The 12338-nt window shown below is 36.6% G+C and overlaps 1 protein-coding gene across 1 annotated transcript in view; it reads right to left on the bottom strand.

The window, feature by feature from the left end:
- kank1a (KN motif and ankyrin repeat domains 1a) overlaps positions 1-12338 on the bottom strand; it is a 196545-nt gene that overhangs the window by 111427 nt on the left and 72780 nt on the right. The window contains 1 exon segment of the mRNA XM_051929544.1: positions 6983-7095. The gene's annotated coding sequence lies outside the window, so the exon portion shown is untranslated.

Here is a 12338-nt window from a genome sequence, read left to right as displayed (position 1 = left end):
GTAATAATAATAATAATACATTTAATTTATATAGCGCCTTTCCCATGCTCAAGGCACCAGAGGTTAAGACTTACAACACAGGAACTATTCCCCCAATGAAACAAAAGAACTAAAAAATTACCACAACAAAAGTATTAAGTTTCAGTATTAAATTTTGTGATTGTCACATCTGGTACTTAAAATAAATAAAATAAATAAGCAAGTATAAAAATACAAGCAAAGCTGAATAATGAAGACTCTCAGACTCTCTCTGATCATAAAAATGTACATTATCTTAACAACTCATGTAATGTATGAATAGAGTAGGCTAAACATACAGTAGATCATCAAACAGTTTCCTTTTATAGTACTGAAGGGAAAAAAGATTAACTTGAATATTCTTAACAGCAGAGAGGTGGTGCAGATGTATATTTTGTAACTTTTTTACCCAGATTTATGTCAGGTACATCTCCTTGTCCAGGTGCTAAACAGGTTTTTATTAGAGATCAAGTTAAAACTGTTAAAGTATTAAGGATCATAACTTGATGGCAACTAGTTCCAACAGAATAAGTACTAAATTGCAATGCACCTGCTTAAGTTTTATGTCAATTACATTTATTATTAATAAGCAAAAGAGTAAAACCTGTTAAGATCAACTCCTCTTTGTTTGCTCAAATCAATAACCATGCCACTTGTTTACTCAAATGAAAACCATAAGATGCCATTTTATAATCTGTAATGCATTCAAAATAAGTGTGATGCATGACCTCTATAATTTATGCAATTTTACTTTCCAATCTGTTTATTAAATATGCCTGCACTCTTTAATCTAGAGGCAATGCCAGGTTTTTCATGGATATGACAATCTCAGTTGATTGATTTTCTCCATAATGATATAGTGACTAGTATACAGAGAAGAGATGACCTTCATTATGTTTTATGAAACCTGTTAGACATCATACAGTAACTGCATATTTCTGGTCAATCAAAGCTAATTTTACTTGAAATTTAAAATATGTTACCAATGCTTTATTCTTAGATTTACACGGATGACAGGCTGACATTTCAGTTCTCTATTTAGATCTTTAATATGTGGCTACAGAGGACAGCTGCTGTTTTGAATGCATTAGTGACTGCAAGAAATGAGTAAAGACAGCCATTATGACTAATCTATATATTAATGCATTAGCATGTAGCCCGACTTAGATTGTCAAAAACAACTTATTTCATAAAAAATGTATTAAACTCTTGATGCCAACTTTACATCTGTTATTAGGTACACTATATAAACATGTAAAAAAAATAAATAAAAACCATAACAGAATGTATTCCAGACTATTTTAAAAATACATATATACACACACACACACACGCACTCACACACACATCAACACACACCCACACACGTACACACACACGCACACACACACACACACACACACACTAGCTGTGTAAGCTCGTGCTGTAAAAAGCCTGGGGTCCTAGAATCTATTTAAACTGTCAGAAAAAATGTAGAGATGTCAAGTAATTGAAAGGAACTACTCTGGGTACCTCTCTCCTAGAAGGATTCGTTTTGGTGACGTGCTTGCATCGCTTGTGCATTAGCAGTGGGAGGAAAATTAAAAGGGATACCGTTTTGCCTTTCTTCTGAGGTTTCGTTTTACTGATGTGCTGGCCCCGCTTGTGTTATTAGCGGCTAAGCTAGAAGGTTTCCTTGGAGGTGGAGCCCTTACCCCGAACTCCACCTCTCACTTCCGGGTCGGACAGACACACACACTTCCACACAGACGTTTATACATAAGATGCCTATAGAAATTCATCATCCACCATGAAATCTATACCTTTTGTCACATTACACCCTGGAAAATAGTCAATTGTTTAGCTTTATGTACACATTATAACCCTCTTTATCAATGTGAAAATAACAGTCTAAAACATTTTAGACAATCAGATCAAACACTAGGCTAACTGCCCCACCTGACATCAATTGTAGTCAGTGCTTTTAATTACCCCAGAATAAAACCAGCTGTCTCTGGAAGATTTCACTACTAGTAGTGCAAGGTTCTGCAAAATGAAACCAACATGGTTGGGAAAGTGCTGTCAAAGGGCCTTCAGGATAAAGTTGTAGAAATGCACACATTAGGAGAAGGCTACAAAAAGACTTTAGCTATCCCTCTGAGCACTGTTCAGAGCATCATTAAGAAGTGGAAGGTACATGGCACCATCAAAACGTTGCCTAGATCAGGCCATCTGTCCAAATTGGTGGACTAAGCCAGACATTGATCAGAGAGGCTACCAAGAGGCTAAAGTCAACTCTGAAGGACTCGCAAGGCTTCATGGCTAGGACTGGTCAATCTGTGCCTGTGACAACATTGTCTCAAGCTGGCCTGTGTGTTTTTTTCTGGAAAAAGTGCCACATTTGGTTTTGTTTGCTGTATGCAAATGCACACCTGGGAGATTCTGCTGCCGTGTGGGAAAAGATACTATGGCCAGAGGAGACAAAAATTAACCTTTTTGGATTAAACTCCAAGCACTATGTCTGGCAAAAAGCAAACAACACACCATCCAAAACACGCCATACTCATCGTGAAATATAGTGGAGGTGGTATTATGTTTTGTGAGTTTCACTCTTCAGCAGGAACTAGGCAATTGGTCACGGTTGAAGAGAAAATGGATGCTGCCAAATAAACCCAAATTCTATACATATATACACACACTCACACACTTGCTGTCCCCAGCAGCTCCGCCCACATAGTAGTGAAAGAGGACAAACTTTATAAATCAAAAAACAAAAAGGTATCGCTAGGTAAGTGGAGGCAAGGTTCTCTCCAAAACAGAGGTAGACCGACTCACCACTCCTGACGTCATGCTTCCCCCTCCCCTCGGCCATACAAATCCAACATCTTGGTTTCAAATCCCAAGCTCAGCTACTATCTGTGTGTAAAGTTTGCATGTTCTCTCTGTATCTGTTCAGGTTTTTTCCAGGTATTCTGGTTTTCTTCTATATCAAACATGTGCTGGTTAGTTTGATTACAGATTTCAAATTGAGCCTGTATGAGTGTGTGTGATGCATAAGTGGGCTTGCACTAGGCGTGTGCGATATACATTGTTTACGATTATATCTTAATTGCTGTTTTAATGATGTGCGAGATTAAATTATCGAGTATGTAACTCGCTTTGCAAAAAAAAAGAAACACAGAGTTCATTCACTAATGCAACAGTATAGACCACTGCGCGTGCGCAAAGCGAGTTGCGTAGGCGTGCACGTCCAGCAAGCCGCAAGTTAGCGTCGCTCCCTGCCTCAAAACGAGTGAACAACCAGCACCAGATGATAAAACAGCCTCACCATCTATGTTGTCAGAGTTAATTGCCAGATGTGGTTCATTCTCACTTGCATGGCAGAAGTTTGGTTTTGAAAAAACTGATGTTGCTCAAAAGACGGCAATCTGCAAACTATGTGGTAAATCGGTTGCCGTTAAAGACAGCTCGACAACTAACTTGTTTCACCATTGGCGAACTAAACACTGCACAGAATACAAAGAATACGAAAAGCTTAAGGAGTCAACTGTCCAGCACAAGTCTAAAGTAACCAAGGTACAAGCACAAAAACACACTCGGCAAACTTTAGCGGACTCGTTCTGCAAAAAAGTGCCTTACGACAAGAAAAGCAACAGATGGCATGACATAACAAACGCCATCACCAATTACATCGCAAAAGATATGGTGCCAATTCAAGTGGTTGAGAGAGATGGTTTTAAACAACTTTTGAATACTTTAGACCCAAGGTACACACTGCCTGGCCGAAAATATTTCAGTCAAACAACTCTGCCTAAGTTGTATGATTCGTGTCGCCAAACTGACGCATAAACTGCAAAAGGTTTCACATTTTGCCACAACAACGGATTTATGGTCAAGCCGAACATCGGAGCCATACCTCTCCCTGACGGTGCATTTCATTGACGAAAACTGGCAACTGCAAAGCTTCTGTTTTCAAACATCCTACTTCCCACAAGATCACACTGGCGATATCATTGCGCAAGGTCTGAAAAATGCGCTGGCATCATGGTCACTGCGAGAAGACCGCATGGTTTGCATGTCAACAGACAGCGGGGCTAACGTTGTCAGTGCACTACGGATTAACACTAGAATTACCAGAGCCTATGAAAAAACTCGTAGATCCGGCCCACCTTAAATCGCTTCTTAAAACCGTTCTCACCTCTCCGCCAGCGTCTTTTGTCATCTAAATGTACTGATAAACACAAGCTGCCAGCAGAACGTAAACAAGCTTTTCCCAGCTCATGCCTTGATTGATTATCTGGGAGTGAAGTGGAGTTTTAGAGTAGAAATAATAGATTGTTATTTGGAACACACGCATTTCATATGTGTTGCATCTCTACAGTAATTTGTGTAAACACATTGTTAAAACAGAAACGTTTTATATATTCTAGTAGCAAATGACAAAATGTAGGCATAAACTATATAATGTATGAAGCCTGAAGTCCAAATATCAAAGAAACACTTTCACAAAAGGTATTAAAAAAAAGCCACCGCCAAAAAAAGCCGCCTTAGTGTATGACATTGACACTCATTAGCTATCACTGCTTCCGTGGCGCAACAGTATCAGTCGCTGACTGGGAATCAGAATGTCGTGAGTTCGATCCTGCACAACTCCCTTTTGAGAAGTGTTCTTATTTTCACTATTTTAGAATAAAAAGATACATTTGATTTCAGTCTGTAACAGCTGGTGTAATTTATGATATTTGTAAAGGTTAGCTTTATTTTTTTTTTTTTAAATTCACTTTTCATTGTCTCAGTCGCGTTCAGGATCCTTCCCTACCGCCCCCCACCTGACACTGCTGTTTTCACATAAAGACGCACTATAGTTCTGCAGTGTATCACGATACATACAACCACGTTTTATTTCCCCCAATATTGCCAGTCCCCACGTGTTGCTGTATGCTGTTTCTTTTGTACTCCAGGACATGCAGAGGAAAGCATAGTAAAGACCAGTAACTTCAGCGCTATATGCAATCATCAAACACTCCCCATCTGATACTGTTGTTTTCACATAAAGACGCGCTAAAGCTCTGCAGTGTACTTGTGACTGCATTGTCGTACCAATGCTTGCGAACTGAAGTGTCTGCATGCACTTTTCATGGCATTACACGTGTATTTTTTGAGCATGCCCATGTAGCTCAAACACAGGAACATATGTTGATGTAAAAGTATCACAAAATAAGTGCACTTTTATTCAAGACTATAACCGAAGCAAAAAGAAAGCAAGTTACAGTAGACGGTTGATATGACAGCTTGAGTGGTGGAATGCTAAGAACTGCTGATTTCCATTCTGTGCTATATAACTGTTAACATTTGAATCTGATGATTGCATATAGCACTGTCTTATTCAGTGTGCACAAGAACATGCAGGTGGCCAGTTGCTGACTGCTACAACGCACATTTTAAAAAAAGAAAAAGAGACAAATATATGTGATGTTTTGAAGAAATCATTTTATGACGGGAATAGTACCAATCAGAAAACATCGTCGAAGTAATGCAATATTATCTGAAAACGAACAGTGTTAGATCAGGTGTGAAGTTATACTGGCGCTGTTTGAGTCAGATCAGAAGCTGAATAAGCTCCTGTTCTGACTCTAAGTAAAAAAGCATGAATTAATCAACAGAAATAACCGCGATTGACATTTTAATGTTAACGATTTACAGCGCATACCAATTTATAAATTTAATGTCCGTTTGAATAAAAAAAAAAAAAACACTTTCTTCAAAGCTGGGAATCGAACTCATGTCTCTGTAGCACGGTAAGGCAGCTGAGCTCCAAGTCAGCAAACCGTAGCGTTAAGCCACGAAAGCTGTTGTATCATCCTTGAACCTTTTGTGAAAGTGTTTATTTGATGTTTGGACTTCAGGCTTCACAGACTCTATAGTTTATGCCTACATTTTGTAACATTTATTACTAAAATATGAAAAAGTTTCTGTTTTAGCAATGTGTTTACACAGATTACTGTAGAAACGGAACACGCATGAAATGCATGTATTCCAAATAGCGATCTATTATTTCCATTCTAAAACTCCAGCAGTTCAGTCACTCCCAGATAATCAAACAAGGCATGAGTTGGGAAAACCTAGTGAACGTTCTGCGATGGTGGGGGATGGAATAGCCGGCTGCTCGCTGCTCCTCTTAATCGGCACATTTAGAAGACAAAAGAGAGGTGAGAACGGTTTTAAGGTGGGCCGGATCTATGAGTTTTTTCGTAGACTCTGGTAATTCTAGTGTTAATAACAGGAATTGTTTTGGGCATAGGCTTCATATTGCGATTGGCGAGTAATTTGGGGTTCCTCTATAAAATGCAGTTTAGGTTAAATTGATCTTATTTATTATGATGTTCAAAAATACAAAAAGACCTGATAAGCTATAGATGACAAAAATATAATTCAATATAATTTCAAATAATACATTACATTATCTTGGAATTATCGTTATTGCCAAAGTCTCAGAAAATATCGAGATATTTTTTTTTTCCCCTCAATATCGCACACCCCTAGCTGGCACTGTATCCAGAACAGTTTCCTGACTTAATCCCAGTCAGTTTTTGGCGGAACTGGGTGCAAGTTTGCTTTAAAAAAAAAAAAAAAAAAAAAAAGTCACGTTTTTAGTTGTCAAAAGTAATATTGAAAGAAGTAAATGTTAAACTTATTGAATGTGTCAATAAAAATTATAAATATAAATAAGCAGATATAATAGGTTATCCACTTTCATTTTAGACTACAACTACCTTCAGAGAGAATTGGTTTATGGCTTTGATCAAGAATGTACTTTATTTTAAAATCAGTGGCCTCAAGAACATATTTTATCAGAGAAAAACAATAAAAAATAATTTGCTTGATGTGACAATTAGCACAAAACCAGTATATAAATCTCATTTACTGATGCCAAAAAAACACATAAAAATCTATAACATAATGGCAGCACAAAAGGTTTACTTACAAGGTTTAGTGAGGTATCAAAGCTTCCCAAAAATGCACACAACGGGTCATTTACGCTACGGTAATAGTTTCTCATTTGGTTATTTTAGCATCAGCAGCACTCCAGCGTCAGGCCTTTGTGGGAAACAAACAAAAATATGAATATAAAACAGGAAAAGAGTGAGATATGTTCTCTTATACAAAGGTCATTCTACAATTAATTCTTAGCCAAAAAAAAAAAAAAAAAGGATTTATATGAATGCAAAAAATAGCTGCAGCTTTTTTTAGGTCTTTCCATACCAATATTATAATCTTGTATTGGTCCTCTCTAATCAGTCCCCATGCACAGCCTGGTAAAAGAAGCACTGTTCCCATAGCTCTCTCTTACTGTTACCAACAGCTGTCAATGACGCAAAATGAACCACAATGGTTTACAGACAACTACTTTGTTCTACATGGTAACACAGCTGACTAAAAGAATTCCATGCCAGATGCACTATTAGCAGAATGCACCCATTACTAATTCTGGTAAAAGATGCAAGGTGTTTCAAAGGACAAATCCATCCCCTTAAACTGTTTTGAGTTGCAAGCACTCTTGAATTGTGTTTTTTTTTCTCTACCTAATTTAATAAAGAAACATAATATTCATAGACATTCTATAAATATTAGAAATTGGCTTGTATCAAGTATGTGATTAGAAGAAAATTAATGTAAGCTCTTTATTCTCCAAAAGCTAATGTTATACCAAATGTAAAAGTAAATTCTTATATATTAAAAAACAGGAAAAAATAGATTTGTTTGATATAACTACACTTGTATTTAATTTTAGAAAGAGAAAAAACACAAACCAACAAATATAAATCTGTAGCAAAAGACAAGCATAATGAAATAATTCAGTGCAATTCTATTTTTCACCACTTTGTGTTTAGTTGAATTGTAACAAATTAGGTTATTATTACAGCTAATTCAATTTTAACTGTATTCTTTTAAATAAAATAATTACAGATAATGTGATTTAAAAAAACGATCAATGATGACACGTTTAGTTAATATGATTGTGCAAATTAGATTTACAAATACATTTATCACTTATTTATAAAGCTGGATCATTAGAAAATTTAATAATTTGTATTGGTTAGAAAGATAAAGATAACGACCATATCAGTCAGTCAGTCATTTTCCAACCCACTATATCCTAACACAATCCCAGCCCGGGCAGGATGACAGCCCACCGCAGGGCACACATACACACACACCAAACACACGCTAGGGACAATTTAGGATCACCAATGCACCTAACCTGCATTTCTTTGAACTGTGGGAAGAAACCGGACCACCCGAAGGAAACCCAGGCAGACACGGGGAGATCATGCAAACTCCACGCAGGGAGGACCCGGAAGCGAACCCAGGTCTCCTGACTGCGAGGCAGCAGTGCTACCACTGCGCCACCATGCTACCCTAGAGACTATGTGACAGGCTTAAAGTTTACCATCTTTGTCACTATGCAATACAGGTAGCCTCTTGTGCATACATTTGTGTGGCCAACAGAACTACAATGATTTGTACAACAGCGCAAGACTGTTTCATTGCTTGTCAATAAATCGTATGTTTGTATTGCTCATTAGTTTTGCAATATAATAGTGTACATTTATTCTTCTTGTCAAGATATTCTACCCAAAAGCTTCAAACAATTGGTTTTGCTGGCTTCCTCTTTGGGTAGGACTCAAATGCCATCAAGTACAAGCTAACTATTCATTTGGCTAGGTTATAGGAGCTGTACAATCAGCAAGTTGCTTCTGGGGTACCTATTTACATAAAATACATACTATGGTTTGAATGCCCCTACCAATTTTGGATAAAACCAAGTGTGCCCATGAGTCACAAAAAGAAAATTATTGACTTGTACTTTAACTATAATCACCACATTGAAGGAAATATTCCATTTAGTGAAAAGTATGGCAGTAACAGTGTGCAATGATATAAGAAGTTTCTAGACAGGGCTCCAATCAGGGGGGGACTAGAGCTGAAAAAGACCAAGTAAAGAATAAAATGAAATTTATATATGCTTGACAGGAGAGCACAAAGCCATGTCAAAAATGTAGTCAGGGTACAAAAGACTCAATTTGCACCATGTGAGGTAGCTGCATTTACATGGTTTTGTCTCTTAGTGACCTTTATTAAATCAGCCAAACTATGTGCATTTTTGATTAATAAAAGCCCTATTTTTGTACCTTCAGACTTCTCTCGGGATTATTACAGGTTTAGAGAGATAATAAAATTGTTTGGTTATTTTAGAGCACTGTATTGATGTGGTGCTAAAATATTTTTGTACTGTGTTCCTCCTTTTGTCTTGAACTTGAATCTGAAATTAAACAACTTCTACAAAAATTCTATAATAATGCAGAACAGAGGATAATTAATACAATAGAATTAAATGCTATAAACATATGAAATAAATAAAATAAATAAGGCCAGAAAGTTTTCTAAATAATGAGAACATACTGAGAGATGAGAAGCACTATAAAAAAAAAAAAAAACAAAGCAACTCTATATAGCTTCAACACATTGAAAAAAAACATTTTAAAACAATGTACATTATAAACCAATGCTATGATATAGAATTGTTCTTATTTAAAAATACATCTAGTTTTAAAGGCTCTTACATTTTAAATATTTCTTTGAAATATTATTGTATTTAACTGATACATTTTGATGTAGGATGTTAGTGATGGCTGTGTTTGTTGTCCAAAAGTTTGGTGATAAAAATAACTAAAGTCTCTTTAAAGCAAAGACAAAGGTGCATTAACAGATTTATTATGAGCAGTACTTCTTTCAATACTTTCTAATAAATAAGACAATTCATGCAAAGTGAATTTCTAATCAACATCAACTTAAATAACCATACAAAATTACCTATCACTCGAAGAATGCATGGGAAATAGTTTAGTGGCTTAACCAAGCTTAACGAATAAATGTGCACTGATCAAATGATAGTGAATTTTCTAAGTTAGACATACTAAACTCTGGCATACACTCACCTCAAAAGTTTTTTGTGTTGGTTTCCTTACAGGTGTCAAAATTTAATACCAAGTAATCTGACAAATATTGACATGGCAGCATCACTATAACAGAGAACTCAAATATCCTAACATAAGGATATACTTAAGCATTACTAAATTCCATGACCTTATAAATGTCTTTTAAATTTAGTAATATACATTTGTACATGTTTTGTATTTTTTTCCCCCAAAAATAATGCAAAATATAGGTTCTCACAATCTTAGTGATTAGCTGTCATTACTTACTTTAAACTTTCATTTCTTAATTCTGTACTGCCCTACAATTTCAAAGTTGACTGACTCACTCATTCACTCAAGAAAAACACTGTTGTTTTCCATTTATCTAAAAAGCTGAAATTGGACAAGATGATACATTTAGGGCAGTAGGTACCCACTAAGTATCCAATCCATTTCAATATTTAGGAGAAAAAAAAACCCTCAGTAGAAAAACTAAATGCCCTAAGATCTCAAAAATGCCTTTACAAATGTAACTGAAATTTAGTTAGGTTGTAGAGAAAACAAAAATTAATTGCACTAGCTTGAATTCCCCAATTCTGCCTTCCTTTTCACCACTCCTTTCTGCTCAGGTTCTCCTCTTAAAACACCTATGAGCATGGAACCCTAATTACCACAGACCTTAACATGGTTCACCACAACCAAACATGAGGAGCTGCACATATATGTATTTTAACATGTATTGAAAAATCATTTGGTAGATGATTTATTTATTGACCTTCTTAAATATAATTTAAGATATGAAATACATTTAAGTTCCTTCTAATGTTAAGGAAGAATACATTTTTTCAGTCTTATACTGAAATATTCTTAAAATCTAAACAATTTTCACAAGAAAAAAAAATACACTGCATTTAAGCGAGAGAAGCTGACTTATTCATGGTTATACGTCAAGTATTTCTTGGGTTTGAATCATAGCACAGGATTGCAAATATCCCATTTACTTAAAAATCTTGCATACTTTCACTTTAAGGGGAATAAAGGGCTGTCTTTTATATGCCACTAGCAAAATACCCGCGCTTCGCAGCCGTGAAGTACTGCTTTAAAATTTTTATTAAGAAGAAAAGTAAACCTTTTTAAACTGAGGGAAAATATACCAATAATTATTTGTTAAGGATCTCTTTGTATACCACGTTGTCAGTTCATCCCTCCAGTTGTAATATGACCAAGCTGTGCACGGAGCTTACTCTAGAGCAGGGGTAGGCAACGTCGGTCCTGGAGTGCCACAGTATGTGCAGGTTTTTGTTCCAACCCAGTTCCTTAACGAGAACTCAATTATTGCTGATGAAGCACATATTGCTTAAGTGACATTTTAATGCTTCATTTTAGTGGTCTCGCTTGTTAAGGTTCTCCAACCTTAATTGCTTATTTCAATCTTAAATTGCTGCATTCAGTGTTTTAGCCCTGCGGTGGGTTGGCACCCTGCCCGGGATTGGCTCCTGCCTTGTGCCCTGTGTTGGCTGGGATTGGCTCCAGCAGACCCCCGTGACCCTGTGTTCGGATTCAGCGGGTTGGAAAATGGATGGATGGATGGATTCAGTGTTTTAATTGCTCCTTATTAGCAATAAGATGTAAAAGACAAAGCAGCCAGCAGTTCTCCAGCTAGCTTTTTTCCAATTACATCTGTGTGTGTTCATCATGCACGGTTTGATTTAATAAAACACTTAATAGAAAAATGTGACAGACTGAAAATGATATGTTTTAGGCTTCAAATCATTTGGATGATATCCTTGGAAAGGAAAGAAATCTACGATATAAAAGCCTTACATTGCACAGACTAACAAGCCATAAAATTAAATAAGGTCTGAGATTGGCAAGGATTGGTTTCTAATTAAGCAATTGGGTTGAATGAAAACCTGTAGCCACTGCGGCTCACCAGGACCGACATTGCCTACCCCTGTTTTACATCTTATTGCTAATAAGGAGCAATTAAAACACTGAATGCAGCAGTTTAAGATTGAAATAAGCAATTAAGGTTGGAGAACCTTAACAAGCGAGACCACTAAAATGAAGCATTAAAATGTCACTTAAGCAATATGTGCTTCATCAGCAATAATTGAGTTCTCATTAAGGAACTGGGTTGGAACAAAAACCTGCACATACTGTGGCACTCCAGGACCGACGTTGCCTACCCCTGCTCTAGAGCATGCAACGTATAGTTGGCCATGTGAAAAGCAATCTTGCCTCAAATCAATGGCAACCTTTTGTAGGGTCTGTCCCCGAGACTTAATTGTCATTGCGAAGCAGAGCTTTACTGGAAATTGGAGGCGTTTGAATTGAAATGGGTTTCATCGATAACTTCGC

This window comes from Erpetoichthys calabaricus, chromosome 7 (assembly GCF_900747795.2).
Source record: "Erpetoichthys calabaricus chromosome 7, fErpCal1.3, whole genome shotgun sequence".
Taxonomy (NCBI): domain Eukaryota; kingdom Metazoa; phylum Chordata; class Cladistia; order Polypteriformes; family Polypteridae; genus Erpetoichthys; species Erpetoichthys calabaricus.
Note: the sequence above shows the minus strand (reverse complement) of the source record. Positions and strands in the feature narration are given on the sequence as shown.